The sequence below is a fragment of the Nelumbo nucifera genome, chromosome 7 (assembly GCF_055504915.1).
Source record: "Nelumbo nucifera cultivar China Antique chromosome 7, China Antique-T2T, whole genome shotgun sequence".
Classification (NCBI taxonomy): Eukaryota; Viridiplantae; Streptophyta; class Magnoliopsida; order Proteales; family Nelumbonaceae; genus Nelumbo; species Nelumbo nucifera.
Genome location: NC_142655.1, coordinates 51,626,942 through 51,646,173, shown reverse-complemented (window position 1 = coordinate 51,646,173; position 19,232 = coordinate 51,626,942).

Sequence of the window (19,232 nt, the reverse complement as noted above, 5' to 3'; positions counted from 1 at the left end):
TCCTTGGCCATTTTGGGGGGTTAAGCTCTTCTCTGGCGGCCTCGCGGGCTGATGACCGAGCTACTGCCGAAGTGCAGCCCGCGACAACCGATCCTCCAACGATTACATGGATGGTCCCCCTGACTGGTCTCTCGTCGGGAGGCTGCCTCTACGGCTGCTCCGCCTGTCTGCTGGACTCGAGAGGTTCTTTACTCTGTTCCCCTTGCCGACCTGCTTTATTGTTACTGCCGTGATGTAATAAATTTCTCAAATATCCATGATGGATGAGCTCTTCTATCTCATCGCAGATGTTATTACAATTTTCGGTGCTATGACCGTGATCTCTATGGAAACTACAGTACAAGTTCTTGTTCCTAACATTAGGGTTGGCCTTGAGCCGAGGTGGCCACTTTACATACGGGGCGTCCTTGATCACCATGAGGATCTCGGCCTGCTTCGTGTTGAGGGGTGTAAACACCGTTTCTGCTGCTAGAGCTCGAAATGGTTGAATCGGGTTTGCCCCCCGAGCTTGATCACCATGAGGATCTCGGCCTGCTTCCCTTCTTCTTTTTTCGGGGGCGTGTTCACCCTTCTGGTTGATCTCCTCTTCTGTCCATATGAAACGATCTGCCAGTTCGAGGAACTCGGTCACGGTCTTAGGTTGGTTGACAACCACGTGCCATCTAAACTCCTTGTGGGTGATGCCCCGCTTGGCCGCAGTGAGCCGAACTGTAGGGTCTAGGTCGGGTATCTGCAGGCAAGCGTCATTAAACCGTTTGATATAGTTCCGGATGGACTTCCCATCTCTCTGGACTACGCTGAGGAGGCTTTCTTGGGTCCTTAGGTATCTCTTGCTAGTGACAAACTGGGAGGTGAAGACCTTCACGAACTGTGCCCAGCTCCTTATCGAGCCCGGCGAGAGGTTTCGATACCAAGTGCGGGCCACTCCTTTGAACGTAGTAGAGAAGGCCACGCACATGCAAGATTCACACACCTTGGCCAGATGCATCTGAGACTGGAAGGTATCGATGTGGTCGTTGGGGTCGAAGGACCCATCGTATTTGTCCAATGGGGGGAGCTTGAAGTCCTTGGACATGGGGACCGCGAGGAGCTCCGGGGACAGAGGAGAGGGGACCGAGAGGAGTGGTGCAGCTCTTACCCCTCCCGAGCTTATTTCTATTTTTCCCTTGAGCTCGAATAGGTTGTGGATGGTGGTAGTTCGGCGAGACCGGCGACGTCTTCGCTGCTTCTTGGCTGGCTCAGCGTTGGTGTTGCTGGCTTCTGTATTGCTGAGCTCGATGGGCCCAGGGGGAGGCAGGGATGGCTGCCGGTAGATGCGGACAAAAGAACCTTGTTCCAGGTCACCGGCTAGCACCTCGAACCTGTTCTCTACGAGTGTTGGGATGACACCGGCCTAACCGGCTGGGAAGCCCCCGACCTAATCGCAAGCAGTACGGCGGGGGTAGGGAGACTCCCCTTTCTTTCGTGAGACGATGCTGAAGTCTCTCCCCGGCGGGAAGGGAGTTCACTACGACGCTGAGGCTTAGCTGGCTGCGCCGCCAGATGTCGAGGGGGGAGTGAAGGGAACTGTTGTTGATATTGGTACTAGGACATTTGGTGCAGCACTTCCTGCTGGTGGGACTGGAGTTGCTGGAACTGTTGCATCTGAGCCTGCATGGCTCGTATGCACTGCATCAGATCCTCGAGCTCACCTTGGCTGGCCACCAGAGGGAGGATGGTGGATTCAGCAAAGGTTGTTCCGACTGTAGAGGGTAGTGGAACAGTCATGGGTGCCACCAGAAGGAGGATGGTCAGACTAGGGACCCCATTCACAGAGAGAGGGACAGTGAACTGGCCGATGCAGACGGTGGGTAACTGGAGTTGTTCCTCGGGGGTGTTCCGACGTTCGGTGTTGTTGGAGGAAGCCATAGGTGTTGATGATACTGAATAGTTCTTTGAAGAGAGTTGTACAGAAGTTACAGGAAGGCCTTTGAAGTGATTCCCATAGACGGCGCCAAATGATGCTGCACGATCTGGGCACTTCTAGCTGGCTGTGACCTGGCTTCCGGCTAGAACGAACGACACCTAAGAGGAAGGAGAAAGTGAAGGGTTCCCGGGGAGATATCCCGGTGGAAACACTCCGACGGCTAAGTTAGAACCGGGGAAGATCTCAAAGAGAGAGTAGAGAGTAGAGAGTAAGAGTGCTGAAAGTGCTTAAGCTTTAATACCTTTGCCTCGCGAGGGTGGTGGTCCTTTTATACCGGAGGTCAGTCATGTCAGGTGTAACCGCCACTGCCCTAGCCATTATTTCTAGGAATGAGGTGGCAGGTGCAAGCCACCACTGCGGGCTGCTGCTGCAGGGTATGGACTCGTCAGGCATGCTATGCTTTTCAGGGACAGCAGGTACGATGCCGCCTGGCAAGAAATGTAGGCACTGCCACCAGATCCCGCAGGTACGGATGTCAGGCAGATCTTCCCTATAGGCTGCCGAACTACTTTGATCCGGTAGGTACGGATTCTGTGGATGCAGTCCCGAGGTACTTCTCCCTCGGGACACTTAGCCAAAAGCTGAGATGCCCCCTCCTCAAGAGAGGAGAGCTCAGGGTTCCCTAGGAGAGGAGAGCTCAGGGCTCCCTAGGAGAGGAGAGTTCGGGGCTCAAGGGGAGCACGGGCTCCTTCGCGGGGAGCCCAGGTCCCTTAGGGCTGCTGGAGCTCAGGGTGCTTAGGCCTTGTGCTTGGGGAGGGCTGAACCTCGCCTCCTAGCGAGCTGTTACTCCCGCCAAGTCGCTTGGTCGGGCTTTGCCGAGCTTGTCACGCCGGGTTGTGGTCAGGCTGTCATACTGAGTTGTTGTTCATGCCAGGTCATGTCTACGTGTCTCCGTGCTACGAGGTTGTGCCAAATCACCCTACATCAAAATGTAACACTGGTAAATGCTGGTTTTGCTTAACAGATCCCAGTGGCAAAGCTCCATGTTACTCAAAGCTCCATGTTACTACACCAGAGAAGATTGTCTTAACTGTTGCCCTGAACCTCCACCTCAGGCTCAACCATTACCATGATCAAGTCTTTCTCATGGATTTTCCCACACGTCTATGTACCCTGAATAGTAATACTATCTAAAAGTAATGGAGTTCAACATTATGTTTTCCTGTTGGGGTTACACTCTATGTGATAATTACATATAATAAATGATAAATTTATCTATTAAATCATCTTGTTATATCTCTCTCTGTCTCTCTCATCAAATAATACTAATTATCCAAAGATACCATGCATGCAGGGGTGTAAGGAATCTTTGGATTTTGGATATCATCTATAAAAGTACTCTTTAACTATTCTAGAATTATGATAACTTTTAACCCTTTATCGCTTTTGTTTTGTTAATTTTCCCTCCATTTAAGAATGCACATGTTTTATACATGACAATTTTTAATGATGATGATGATAGTAAATAATGTGCTTCCAAAATTTTCTTCAATTTTTATATTTCTATTTCTATAAAAAATATTCTTTTTTGTTGCACTTATTTTTGTCATTTTATATGGTATTAGAGATGTCTTCAAATATTTTCTACAAAATATTTGTATTTTTTTATAATCTTTTTCATTAACTTTCATCGTTTTTAATTGTTATTATTATTTAATTATGAAATCAAGGATTGACACATTTAAGCCAAAAAGGGTTTTTTGGTAAATTAACCCCAAAGGATTGACACATTTATTCTTTTTCCTGCATTTATCTTAATTAATGTTTCATGGAAAATAATGTGGCAAAATCTATGTTCATTGTATCATGCAGCAAATGTGACAAGTGAATCACTGAAATGTCAGTGAATGCACCATAGAATTAATGGCCACCGAATATATGGTTTGAAATGACTGACCCAATAATGACAAATATCATCGACAAATAATTTGCATGGGTGATGTAGCAGTAAACTTTGTGTAACATATCTTTTATTATATTTTGTAATTCAATGTAAAGACAACTAGTTGCGCAAGGATTCCGTCAGTTTCTGAGTCTACACTATGCTGAGATGTTTAGTCTTGTTGTGAAGCCTTCAACTATGAGTTGTGTTGACCATTGCTGTAACCAATAATTTGTCAATCTAACAGTTAGATGTTCAGAATGCCTTCCTTTATGGTGATTTGGAAGAAGATGTATACATGAAACAATCCCCAAGTTTTGTGCATCTTCAGCTTTCTAATTATGTTTGCCATCACATGAAAAAATCTTTATATGGCTTAAAACAAACCCACAGGGCTTGATATCAAGGGCTTAGCGCATTTCTCTTTCACTCTAGCTTCATTGCCTCGATTGTTGACTCTTCATTGTTTATGCGTTGCTCCCTTCATGAGTCTCTCTATATTCTTATTTATCTCAATGACATCATTGTCACTGGATCCAATTCTACTATAATTCATAAACTTATTGGTTCTATGAGCTCTTCCTTTGCGGTCAAAGATCTTGGTTCTCTAATCATAGAGATTCTATGAATTTATTTCTTTGTCAACATCCTTACATTGTTGACTTACAGAAGTGAACGTGTTTGGATGGCACTAACCTTTGAGCACACCTATGGCTATTACTACTCGTGTTTGCAAGGATTTGTTGAATTTATTAGCAGTATTAGGGGCTGTGTAACTAATAATTATGCCTCATTTTAGCTGGGTTCGGATGGCCATAGATAAGATTAATTGAGTGCAATATGATGTGGAACAGATTACAATATACCACATCAGCCATAAAATACATGGGGCCCACAAAATCCATGCTGCTCCAATCCAGTCCAATGTGAGTCCAATACAAATAGACCTGGTCCAATCCAGTCCAATGAATATTTTGGACCATTTTGGACAGGTCCAGAGACTGTCCAATCTGTTCAAATTCATGTTAATTTAGATTAGTTCCAACTCAAACTTGGTCCATTGACACTTATGTTCTTATCTTCTATCAGTAGAACAGATATTGGCTCATTTCATTATAATTCATTATGAATGGACCAGGTCCAATCCAATATGTCATATTGGTCTATTGACACCTCTACTGTCTCACACCCACACCTATGCTACACCACCCTCCTTTTGAATTGTGATGGATTCCCCCCACTTGCCACTATTCCCAAATGTACAAACTCATAAAAACTTATGAGGTGCACTGAATAATAAAAAACTATTTTTTATTAAAAAATACTTTATTTTTATTTGAAAAATAAAAAAAAGTAAAATAACAAAAGTTAATTTCCTGCACTTATCCCCAAAATGTTAAAATGCGGATGAAAGTACAACCGTAACTACTTAAGTGTAACCATCAAAACTCATGTTATATATGCGCATAAACATAAAGTTGTAAGACAGCCCAAACCCCATGCCGGGCTGTGCAGATGGTCTATAGCCTGTGGGCTATGCTAGCTTGTGGCCTGTGAGGACTCATGTTGGTACGGCCCAACCCGGCCCGGTGACTGTTACAACAATTATATAAACATTTTAGGAGGCTAGCTAGAAATACTCCCCCCCCCCCACCCCCAATACTTTGGTGGGTGCTTAAACTTTACAAGTGACCAAAATACACCTCCCAACAGCCCAATCCAGCATGGCCCACAGCTTGCAAGGCCTAGGCCATTTAGCCATGCCAAGCCCCCCTTTTGGGGAATTTATGCCATGTAGGTACATTCTGCTACAACGCGGGCAGCTCAAAAAATCAGATCGTGCCAGCCTGGCCTGACCCATCTTGCACCTCTACATGAACACAAAGTGAGAGGTTGAGTTGTGGGTCATATACACTTTATAGCTCTCGTGAATAGGGATAGAAATTTTCCCCATTTCCCTGATCCCTGTGGGGATCCACCCCGCATGGGGCAGGGATGGAGATGATTTCCCTCTCGCGGAAACGGGGATGGGGAAATTTTCGGAAATTTTCATCCCCGTATACTGGGATGGGGGGGACGGGGAGAGCACTCCCCACCCTATGGGATTCCCGCTAATATATGTATATATCTACACACATTTATATATGTATATATCTATACATGCATCTATATATTCTTGCTGGAGGACAGCTCGGACGTCGGGCTAATGATGTGGTCGGGTCGAGCTGCAAAACAAGGCAGTCAAAGTGTTCTGGGGTGCTTTACCCGGTGTGGACACTCCAATGCTGAATCTAACGATGAAGATTTTGAGAGAACTGATAGCTTGAAAGTAATAGAATGTGAGAGCTAAATCGCGCGTCCCTTGTGAGGCTTAAGTCAAAGTCTTTATATAGGCAAGCTATCATGGGCCACAAGATGTGTGTCCGAGTAAGCTGATAAGGCTTATCCAGGTCTGTCTGAATCAGGCGCGTTGAAGATAAGATTTGTTGACGTGTGTCATGGTCCCGAGGAGATCAGAGATAGCTAGCTTGATTTATGAAGGAGGCTATGTGGCACCTCAACTGGTTGGTAGATGTAGTAAGCTACTTGGGCCTCAATCTAGCTAGGTGACCTGAGGTGCCCAAGGTGACCAGGATCGATGAGGTGTCCAAGGTCATTGAAATGTCACCAAGCTATTTCATAGCGCCATGTGTCATCACATCATTGGATAAGTATCAATGAACATGAGGCGGGAGTATCAATGAACTGAATGGATTTGGCCAATCTTTAGTTCAGTCGTGGTTCAATCAACGGTTCAGACATGGTTAACTCAACTAGCTCGACCTTAGGGGGTGAGATTGCATCTCAGGCATGCACCGACGAAATAAGAACATTAAGCTCCATGGACGTGAAAAATGTGCTTAGATATTTTTGCCTCAGAATACGAGCAATCACACCCCTAGGAGCCGTTAGATCTATTCGATCTAGACCGTCCAACTATAAATAGGGCCCTTGGGGACCCATTCCCTTCGTCCCTTTCTGAGCTCTAGTGCATTTTGAAGTTGTGGAGCACGTTGTCATTAGTGTCTTCAGTCAAGTCAGCGAGATTGGTTGTTTCTTCCCTTAGGTGAGTCGTCCTCCTTTTCTTTTCTTTCCTTGTTCTTTTCATTATGTTGAGTGGTGAGTACGGTGAGAGTGTCGGACCACTTTGGCCCCAGAAAGGGTCTTCGTCTTCCCATTAGCCACCTAGGGCCAGAGTGCCGAACCACTTCGGTCCTACTAAACTGTCTGCCAAGGAGATTCATGATCTTGTAGCTCGGTATAGGTTCCCTGACCACTACGGTTACTCCCTTCCTACTGGGGCTTTCCCTTGGGAGCACAACGAGGACGAGGTGACCATCTTCGAGGAGGCTCTGAAGGCAGGTCTCTAGTTTTCACTCCACCCTTTCATTCCCAAGGTCTTGAGGTACTACAATTTCAGCCTCGATCAATTGCACCCGAACTCCATCCATACCATAGTCGGTACAATTTCCCTTTTCTTTCACACCGCCTTCCCCTAGATATTAAAACCTTTCTTGGCCTCTACCAAATCAAGCAAATCCCTGCTAGCACCCTAGGCAAGGTTAGCTACTATTTGTATTACCGGCCCGAGTACAAGCTTCTACGAGGTTTTCCTTCCAATGTCCCGTCTTGAGAGTAAAAACTTCTTCCTCACATTATTTGGTAGGTGGCCCTTCACAATACCCTAGAGAGAGGCAATGAAAGACATCAGGGAGGAACTGAACTAGTAGATGCAGGCCAGAGTGCAAAACATGGTTAACCGCCAACTGATTCAGGGCGATTTCTTGGCAAATGAGAAGCTAATTCAGGCCGAGCTGAGTCCTCTGTGTAGGTTGTTGTCTCAGGTTCAGGTGTTTGATTTCCTTACTTTGTGTTAACTTGACTAACTCTCAAACTTCTTGTGCAGGAGACATGTTGGGCATTCCAACTTCCAGATTTCTTCAAAGCATGAGGAAGAGGAAGAAGAATAAGGTATCACACAAGGACGCACCTCGGTTATCATCTCCTAAGCCTGCTGTGCTGATTACTACCGAGGCGGTCCCAGTTGTTAACCTAGTCTAGGAAGATCAGGCAGTGAAGCCCTTATAGGAGATCAAGGTGGCCCAAACGTCAAAGGCACACCCTCTAAAACCCAGGGCCCCAACATCTAAGGACGTTCCTGAGGAGAGGCAAATGATTATGGACTTCAGGACTGCCCTAATCAAGAACAAGGAGGCTATCTTCCCTGAGGAAGTTTCCAACCTTTCTGAGATGCAACTTGGCGAGCTTGGCAGGAAAGCTATGCGCTTCCTCATAATGGTAAGTTTCCAACTTACTCATTGTGCTATTCCCGAACTGTATTTTTATACTTAGCTTCTGCTTTCCTTTGTAGACGAATACCATTATCCACTCCCTTATCAAGCAATCTGAGCGGCATCTGGCGAGGGCTGAAACTTCTAAGGTGGCAGCGGAAAAGTATTAGTCTTGGGTGGAACGAGCTATAGGTGCTGTTGAAATAATTTAGTTATTTGTGTTAGGGTCTGTTTGGCTAGTTAAAGCCTTCTTTTATTTTCTGTTATTGTACTCACTTACAGTAGGGGCATAAGAGTCTTTTTCCTTCTTATTCTGCCACCCTATATAATATAATAGAAGCTGGCACTGCTAGTACTGTTCCATTGCTCCAAACCTTTTCTTCTTCCTTTCTTTCTTCTTCTCTTCTCTCTTCTTCCCTTCTCTTCTCTACTTCATATTTCAATCAGATTTATTGCCAAGATGGTATCAGAGCAAGGTTGTTGAATCTGGGTGACCAAGTTTTCTCTTCAAGTTGCTGAATCTGGGCGGAACAAAGTATTGAATCTGGGCTGATCAAATCAGATCTGTAGCTGGTACAACCCTAAAGTTTTCTTTCTTCTTTTATTTCTTTCCTTGGTCATGTACCAAGTGGAGAACAAATGAATCCAAACCACTGAAAGCCGGTAGACTTTTGTGAGGGTTATACCTCTTTTATTTGTTGGATTGTGTGATCCTATACCTGTGAAAAGGTGACTGTAAGTGGACTTTGCTTCGAGTGGGTCACTTCAACGAAGCTCTTGTGCTAGGACACCCCAACAAAACGGTATTGATGAATGAAAGAACTGTCACCTTCTCGAAGTAGCTCGTGGCTTATTAATTCATATGAATGTGCCAAAACGTTTTTGGATGGATGTAGTTTTGTGTGCTACATACATCATCAACCATATGCCATCTCAGTTACTAGAGTACAAGGCCCCACATCAGCTTTTGTTTCCTACAGCTCCGTTGACTACCATTCCAATGCGTGTTTTTGGGTGTCGTTGCTTTGTCCATAACTTGTCCCCTATTCGAGGTAAGCTTGATCCTCGGGTTATTCCTTGTGCTTTCCTTGGTTACCCTTTATCTCAAAAGGGGTATCGTTGCTATGATCCTACCTCTCGCAAGTACTATGTCCACATTGATGTATCCTTCTTTGAGAATCAACCTTTCTTCTTGGTTTCTCCTTAGAGGGAGAGTAGGGTTGAGGAGAAACAGGCGGCTCAAACTCAACAACCTCCTTTACTCGATCCTCCTTCATTCCGTGTCTTTTATCGTTGCCATAAAAGCCAGCAGAATTCAAGAGCCATGGAATTTGACACTGTGCAACCAACATCATTGGATTCGCCAGAGGCAGATCCTTCTCATCAGCTAGATACACTTGCTCCTATTGATATGCATGTTCCTCTCAATGTTGATTCCCCTGTCATCAATGATCTTGATGTTCCTATTGCTAAGAGAAAGGGTATTAGATCTTGTACCACTAATCATCCTATATCTAATTTTGTATCCTATGATCACATTTCACCATCATTCTGTGCATTCCTCTCTTCTGTGGATAATGTCCCCGTTCCTAAGAATGTGGCAGAAGATTTATCTAAACCTGAATGGACAGATGCAATGCAAGAAGAAATTGATGCATTACACAAAAATGGCACTTGGGAGTTGGTGTATCTTCTTAAAGGGAATGAACCAGTGGGTTGCAAGTGGGTGTTCATAGTGAAACACAAGGCTGATGGAACTGTTGAAAGGTACAAGGCTAGACTGGTAGCAAGAGGTTTTACACTGGTATATGGAGTGGACTATGCAGAGACTTTTGCTCCAGTAGCCAAGATGATCTCTATTAGGATTCTTCTTTCATTAGCAGCAAATCGTGACTGAAAACTTCACCAATTGGACATCAAAAATGCTTTCTTGAATGGTGACTTGGAAGAGGAAGTGTACATGACCTAACTGTCAGGTTTTTGTGCCAAAGGCAGTGAACAAAAAGTGTCCAGGTTAAAAAAATCATTATATGGGTTGAAACAATCACCTCAGGCTTGGTTTAGTAAGTTCCACTTAGTAGTTCAACAGATGGGATTCAAACAATGCCATTCAGATCACACTCTATTTGTGAAATGTGGATGACATAGTGATCATAGGAGATTGGGAGACTGAAATATGGACACTAAAAAAATTCTTAGCCACTCAATTTGAGGTGAAAGATCTAGGCCCCTTATGTTATTTCCTTGGAATTGAAGTTACCCGCTCTCACAAGGGTATCTTTGTTTCCCGATGGAAATATGTACTAGATCTACTAGAAGATACAGACAAGTTGGGGAAAAAACCAATTGACTCACCAATTGAATCTAATCATCAGCTAGGAGACAGTCAGGGAGAGTTTTTGAAAGATGTGAAGAAGTTCCAGAGACTCATAGGGAGACTCTTGTATTTGTCTATGACCAGGCCAGATATTGCTTATGCAGTGGGTGTCCTTAGTTAGTTCATGCACAATCCTAGGACAACTCACTTTGAAGATGTAGAGAGGATCCTTAGATACCTTAAGAAGTTTCCCAGAGCTGGTTTATTGTTCCAAAAACATGAACACTTAAAGGTGAAAGTATATATTGATGTTGATTGCGCAGGAGAAGTTGATGACCGAAAATATACCAGTGGGTATTGTGCCTTTGTAGGAGGAAACCTGGTTACATGGAGAAGTAAAAAACAAAGTGTAGTTGCTAGATCTAGTGCTAAAGCAGAACATAGAACGATGTCTCATGGGGTTGCTGAAATCATGTGGATAAGAAATCTATTAAGTGAATTGGGTTTTCAAGTGACCAACCCTATGAGTGGCAATAAAGCTGCCATCAATATTCCTACTAATCCAGTCCTGCATGATAGGACGAAATACATTGAAGTGGATAAGCATTTTATTAGAAAGAAATTTGTAAATGGAAAAGTGTGTACTCCATATGTCAGCTCAGAAGAACAACTTGTAGATATCTTCACCAAAGGTCTTCATCATATGCGGCACAATGATTTGTGTGACAAGTTGGGCATGATTGACATCTATACTCAAAGTTGAGGGGGAGTGTTGAAATAATTTAGGGTCTGCTTGGCTAGTTAAAGCCTTTTTTATTTTATGTTATTGTACTCATTTACAACAGGGGCACAAGAGTCTTTTCCCTTCTTATTTCTGCCACCCTATATAATATAACAGAAGCTGGTGCCGCCAGTACTGTTCCATTGCTCCAAACCTTTTCTTCTTCCTTTCTTTCTTCTTCTCTTCTCTCTTCTTCCCTTCTCTTCTCTACTTCCTCATATTTCAATCGAATTTATTACCAAGAGGTGTCATTGACAAGTTAAAAGATGAGATAATGAATGAGAGAAACTATAACGGTGATCTAGAGATTCATGCTAAGAAACTCAAGGAGCTGGAGGAGAAGGATGCTCATCTCGCCGAACGTGAGGCCTAGTTTCTCGATGAGGTCCAAGCTTCTAAGGTCCGAGTTGTCGAGGAGTTCAAAGTCTCACCAAACTACTTATAGGAGAGGGAGGAATTTGAAACTGGTGCTTTTCGCTAAGGCATCAAACTCTGCCGGATGTTGATGAGGTCGGTGTATCCCGAGCTTGATCACACGCTTATCAAGTCCTCGGCCTGTACCAATGAGATGACGAATCAGGTCAATTTGGAGCTAGATTCTAAGGATGAAGAAGGCAGGCTCGGCGAGGAAGCTGCAGTTGGGGCCGATGAGGATGCTTCTAATGAAGATGCCACTGATGTAATTGGTGATGGGGACAAGGAGCCCCAAGATGTCTGATTTACCTTTGCCTCTTTTCTTCTTTTTTTTTTTCTTTTAATGACGATGTAATCACTGTTTATCTTCAATGAAGTAAAATTTTTTTTGCACACCTCGTGTCTTTCCTCTTTTGAGCTTGAAACTTCATGAAAATATTCTAAGTATAGGATTAACCTAAGGTGTCTAGGTGCTGATGTGAGTAGGCAAAGTATGGAACATAACCTGAACTTCCTATATGCCAAAGTGACTTGGCATAGTATGGGACATAACCCAAACTGCCTATATGCCAAAGCGATTAGGCATATTGAATTGTCGACGTCATTGTTGGGTTGGCATAGGGGGCCTTTAGTCTAAAAGCGACTTGGCATCCCCTTTGAGGTGTAATTTTGACGACATGATCCATAGTGCAGGACAACTCGACCAGGTCATTGAGGCAGGTGGTCTTTTATACTTGGCGAAATTTTTTAGATGTTGGTGAAATTGTAGACACTAGACTCCCAAGCTCACAAGTAATACATCCTTAGGTTATCCATGTTCCAATCACGGGGCACCTACCTCCCATCCAATGTCTCGAGCTTGCACATTCCTTCATCGATCACCCTTAATACTTTGTAAGGGCCTTCCTAGTTCGGTCCTATCTTACCTACACCAGGCTATTGTACCCTTAATACTTTGTAGACCACGTTCCGGATATAGGCAAGGTCTTGGGCTTCCTCCACCAGGTCGAGGTTGGACCGTAGCTCGTCGTCGTTGGCCTCCTCGTTGTATGCCTCAAGTCGTAAGGTGGGCACCTTGGTCTCGGCAAGGATGATGGCCTTCGTTCTGTATGTAGATTAAATGGGGTCTCTTTGGTTGTTGATTTGATTGTAGTCAAATAGGACCAAAGAATGCTGGGTAGCTCGTCTACCCACAAACCCTTAGCTTGGGAAAGCCAAGCTTTAAGTCCGCAAAGGATTGCCCTGTTTGTTCTCTTGGCGATGAGCTACCAAGGTGAAATTCTATTGGATCCCCATCTCGACACACCAATTCTAGAACTTGATGTCCTTAAATTGCTTATTGTTTTCCAATATTAGCACTTGGGGAATCCAAATCTACACACTATTTTGCTCTAGAAGAAATTTTGTACATTACGAGCTATGATTGACACTAGTGGCTCGGCATCCACCAACTTTGTGAAGTAGTCAACTGCCTATTCTCTAGCTGGTTGTAGGTGGGAAAGGACCAATGATGTCTATTCCCCATTGAGGAACAACCATGTGTTGTTCAGGTACTTTAGGTCAGCGGTGGGCTAGTGTGGTATGTTGGTGTGCCTCTACTAGTTGTCACACCTTCGGACGAGCTCGAGTGAATATGCCTTCATTATAGGCTAGTAGTAACCTTGCCTTAATGCTTTTTGGTCAAGCGCCTTGCCCCCTAGGTGTCCTCCACAAAGACCCTTGTTGGTCTTGCGTAGAACCTAGCTCGCCTCTATAGGATGCAGGCAGCGCAAGTAAGGGAGCATAACAAACCTACAGTACAATTGCTTGCTAATGGTGACATTGTGAGCTGACTGGCGCTCTACCCTCTAAGCTGCATTGCGTTCTGCTAGTAGGGTCATGTGGTGTATTAGTCAAAGAGTGGATCCATCCAGCTTGGCTCTATTGCCAAAATAGGAGGGACTTCTTCTACTGCCCTCTCTATGCTGGGTTATAGCAGGTCTTCGACCTAGGTCGTTCTTCTTGTAACTTCTATTTTACTGGCCTACTTTGAAAGTGCATTTGCTCTTGTGTTCTCAGTCCTTGGTATCTATTGAATGTACCAGGAGTAGAATTCAGGCAGGAGATCTCTCACCTTGGCAAGATAGGCCGACATTGCGGGCTCCCAGGCCTCATACTACCCATTCACCTGGTTTACCACCAACTGAGAATTGTTGCATACCATGACATGCTTTGTGCTGACCTCATTTGCCAAAGTTAGCCCGACTATCAACACTTCATACTCTGCTTCATTGTTCGATGCTTCGAATGCAAACCAAAGGGCTAACTCCAGCTTCACCTCACTAAGTCCATAAAGTATTAGCCCAGCTCCGCTTCCACGCTGGTTAGATGAGTCATCGACGTGGAAGATCTAGGGCTCCCCATCCTAGGTCTGGATGGGTGCCACACTAGTTGTTGCCTTCAACTTACTAGTTGGATTAGCCACCCCAGGGGTCGGTGTATTGAATGTGCACTTGGTGACAAAGTCTACTTGTACCTACGCCTTGATTGCTAGGCATAGTTCAAACCGGATATCTTACTAGCTAAAGTTGATTGCCCACTTCATCAAACTTCTTGAGACCTCGGGCTTCTAAAGAACATACCTCAAAGGTCATTATTGAAAGAATGGTAGGTTCCATATAATGGACGCCATGAAGGTTGCGGAATGGGTGGGCGAATTTCAAAAATTTTCCTACCTTCCCTCAACTGGGAATCATATTCCCTAAATTTAGAATACAATATTCAAGGATCCTACTTGAACCATAATCAAACCAGATCTGAACCAAAAGCAAAAGGGAGGAATATACCTGATCCGGAGAAGCAGTATCTCCCAAAGTTGGTGTTCACGCCCAAAGAAGAGACCAAGATCCGCTCCGGTTGAAGATGACACAGTTGTGGGTGGAACGGAACCAGCAGAGTGCGTCCTACACACTGGATCCTTCGCAAGAATCCTCTGGAAACTTTGAACACCGAATCCTCTTCTGTCTTTTCTGCAAGACTGATGTCAAGAACTGGTTTCTTGACTTCTTTCTCTACAAAGATCGAATCTTGTGAGAAGCAATGGCGGTGGCGGCTGGAGGAGAACTCCAAGGATGAAGACAGAATAATTTTGTTCTATTCTCTCTAGAGTATGAATGAGATCCAATCTCTATTCACAGGAAGCTTTCTTGCTTGCTTACCACCCTTGGTTTGAAATCTGATTTTTTTCCCTTTGTTTTTCCTCCTTTCTTCTTGATTAAGAAACCTCCTAATTAGGAGTTATCCCAATCCAAATCAGTATTTGGATAGGGAATTATCTTAATCCTATCTACAGATTAAGTTAGCTTACTCCTGATCTTATTAGGAGGTTACCAGATTCAAATCTAATTTGAATTTGGTCTCCTAGAGTGGATAAGGATAAAAGCCCAATCCTTTTACTAACATTAATCTCAGATTCGTCCCATATTTGGGTGATCATATCCACCCAGTTCGAAATGGGCTTTTGGCCCATTAAGTGTTCAGTGTTTAACTAGTTTCCAATCTGCTGCCCAGTTGGGCTTCTTTGTATGGCGTGGGACCCAAGCATTGATCTACACACCAGCCACATGGGTTCGGCCCAGCCTTTATTACAAGGCCCAACCAAATTCACTGAAAAACTCAGTGAACCCCTGAGCCCATCACATGGACCCTATGGGCCCAACACTTACATTAAGTGGTCCCTGGGCCAAGCCATCTTATAAAAACCCAGGGACTGTGGGCAGGTGCAAAATTAGCCCATCAGGTATTATCCTAAATGGTCTTACACTTAACCTCTCAGCCCTTAATGATCAAGCACTGCCTGACAAGAGAGGACCTCTCCCTCGGCTGCAAGGTATAGTGCCGCACTCTCTACTCACATGGATCCTGGGAATTAAAACCATTTGCAAACATTTTGAAACCGTACATATACATATATATATCTTAATTTTGCAAAACAAAATTCCAACGATTGAAATCAACTGCCGGCAGTTGGTTTCCATCAGAGAGAGTGCATTCCCGATCATTACCTTTGTCCGACAAAGGGGCTGATCCTATCACTATGATTACCAACTCAGATGAATTCTCAGACTATCCCAACATACCCAGGTTTTGATCCCCGCTAAGGATCTCATTGATTGGCATATCAAAGATAGCCTGATCCGACACCTAGTGAAGTGTCATAATCGAGTCTAGGGGTCAAGTGTAACTTTCCAGTTTTGCCCATCTGTCTCCAAGGTCCAGGGCAATACTGGAAATCTGGTCCGGTTCAAGGATTCGAGTAATCCCATACTGCATGTGCCTTGGGTCTTACCCTGGTGGCCGAGACAGGCCATCCCAACACTTGGTGGTACACCAGTATCAGCCTTGGCAAGATAAATCTCCCCAGACTTATCTAATGGCTGTGAACATTTAAAACTAACACGAGTCTCTATAAGTGTCTAGTTTTATGGTCTTACACAGAATTATACCAAACAACATGAATCAAACATGAACTTTATTTATTTCCACTAAATAACAAAAGTACATCAAAACGGATTGAAGCTAAGGGCATACAAAACTGTCTAACAGTTACACCCTATCTACTTCTTGAATTACTACGATCTAACAACCTTGTCGCTCGTAGAGAGGTAGAGTTTTAGCTCGTCTCTAGGTTCTAGTCTGATCAATAGTGGCCATGAACTATGGAACCTTTCAAGCTTGTCAAATGCGACTTAACACTCTTTGGTTCACTCGAAGTCCTCATTTTTCTCTATGTCTTTAAAAAATGGGAGACATCGCCTAGCTGACTTAGACATAAATCGGTTCAGTGCAGCTATCTGACCTATTAACTTTTGTACTTCCTTTATTAACCTAGGTGGTCTCATGTCTAGGATTGCCTGGATTTTATCTGAGTTGGCTTGGATGCCACATCGGTGTACTATATAGCCAATGACTTTTCCCGATATGACCCCAAAGGCACACTTGTTTGGGTTCAGCATCATGTTAAACTTTCTTAGAATTTCAAAAATAGAATTTAAGTCAGAAATTAAAGATTTTGGAAATTGGGTCTTCACAACCATGTCATCAACATATGCATCAATTTTATTTCAAATTTGGTTACAAAGGCAGTTTTTTCTTGGTCTTTCGAGTCCATCTAGATCTTGTTATAGCTGGAGTAGGCGTCCATGAAGCTCAACAACTCGTGTCCTAAGGTTACGTCTACCAAGTGGTCTATTCTAGGGAGTAGAAAGTTGTCCTTTTGGCAGGTTCTATTGGCGTCGGTGTAGTCGATAAACATGCATCACTTGCCATTTGATTTCTTTACGAGCAATAGGTTGGCTACCCAGCTCGGATATTGAACCTCTCTAACAAAGTCTGCTACAAGAAGCTTCACGATCTCCTCATTAACTATCCCCCACCTCTTTGGGTTGACGTTCCTCTTCTTCTACCTGATTGGTCTAACTAAAGGGTCCACATTAAGTCCATGAGTAATGATAGTGGGGTCTATGCCAGGCATATCTGCTATCGACCATGCAAAATCATTTATATTATTAAATAAGAAACTTACCAGTTGTGATCGTAATTGTTCTGCAAGGCAAGCTCCAATCTGGACCATCTTCTCGAGCTTGGTGTCTAGGATTGGGACCAGGATAGTGTCCTCCATTGGGTGGGTTTGCTTGTTAGTGCTCTCAGGGGGCAGCTCCATGTCGATGTCATTTGCCAGCTTTCCCTTGCCTTTTAACGCTGCTATGTAGCACTTACATGACTCTAGCTGGTCACCTCGTACTACCCCTACACCGTACCTTGTCGGGAATTTCATTGAGAGGTAGAAGGTCGATACCACTGCACAAAGTACATGTAGGATGGGCCACCTCGTACTACCCCCAAGAAGTTGTGCTCGAAACAGACTAAGTTGGGCTCCGAGCTTGTTGTGATTGTTACACTTATCCGGCCTAGAGGTCCCACCATGTCTCCACTAAAGGAAACAAGTAGGATGTCAGTTGGCTGCAAATCCTTCCTTGCCAGCTACATCTTGTCAAAGGTGCCCAAAAAGAAGATGTCAGTCAAGCTTTCAGAGTTGACCAGAATCCACTTTACCTTGAAATCATTGATTATCATCTTGACAACAAGGGCGTCATCGTGCAAATACTAGATCCTGTGAGTGTTATCCTCAATGAAGTATATGACTTCCTCCACTTGATGGTACTTTGGTTGGTTCTCATCCTCGTGCTTGAGCTCTCGGATTGAGTTTCTTCCTGTCGCACTAATACATCTTGCCATTATTGAACCTCCGGTGATCATGTTGATCACCCTGCGAATATGCCGCTCTAGTGGTGGTGGGTCCCGAGGTGGGTGATCTTGGTCCTAGTTCCTGCTCGACTCTGGCACTTCCCTTGGCTAGTGAGCAGGTCGGCTCCGGTCGTCACACTTGATGAACTCCTTCAAGTAACCGCGACGAGTCAACTCCTCGATCTCGTCGTTCAAGTTTCTACAATTCTCAGTGTCGTGGCCTATATCACGGTGGAAGTGATAGTACTTATTCGGGTTCTTGTTGGTAGGGTTGCCTCTCATCTTGGGTGGCCATCTCACATACTCGGTTGTCTTTATTTGCATCAAAACTTCCCCTCTTTTGGCATTGAGGTTTGTGTAAGTCCAGTTCTAAACTAGAGGGTTCTTGAACGCCAGCCTGATCTGGAACTCTGGTGGGGAGATATACTTTTCCTTCTTGGCTATCTGCTCCATCTGTTGCATGGTGACTGACTTCTCTTCAACGACTTACCCTTGTGTCGCTTCTTGCTACTTGTTGCTTCTGCTTGCTTCCTCTTCCTAGTCAGTTCTAACTAGGACCCCAATGCCTCCTCCGCCTTTGTGAACTTGTTAGCCTAGTGGAGGAACTCCTCCATCTTTCAACTTTACTTCCTAGCACAAGTCGGGGTGGTAGTTCCATTGATCGCTGCAGTGAGATGAACTATCAGGTCGAGGCTCGGAATCTATTGGAGCTCCAAGTTGAACCTCTTGTTGTAGTCTCAGAGCATCTCGTCTGGTCGTTGGGCCATGTTCAGTTGGTTGTTGCTTGAGGAACAGGGATGGGGATAACCTTGTCCCCGTTAGCGGGGATGGGAATAGGGTCGGGGATGGGGATTTTCACGGATATGGGGATGGGGATAACCTTGTCCCCGTTTCCATTCCTACTCGTGAAACATCATTATTGGCGGTTACACAAATTTTATCTCAGCCATCATGTTCATCTCATCCCGAGTTATACAGGTTATTAATTTATACATTCTAAAAAGACAAAATTAAGAGACCCTTCATGTGAATGCTTTAACCTATAATGTTAATTTTCAATCAAGAAAAAATGCAATATTTGTGGATACTAAGGGCTGGTTTGAGAGGGATAAGCTAATGATAAGTTCTGGTTCAACCAAGCTAATTCAGTTGCATATTAATAACTGGCTTAACTGCCTAAGAAGTCAAAGAATGATAATATTGACAAGGTGTTTTGGATAACCGAATCAAAGAGGCTAAGGTGGGTGGACAATCCT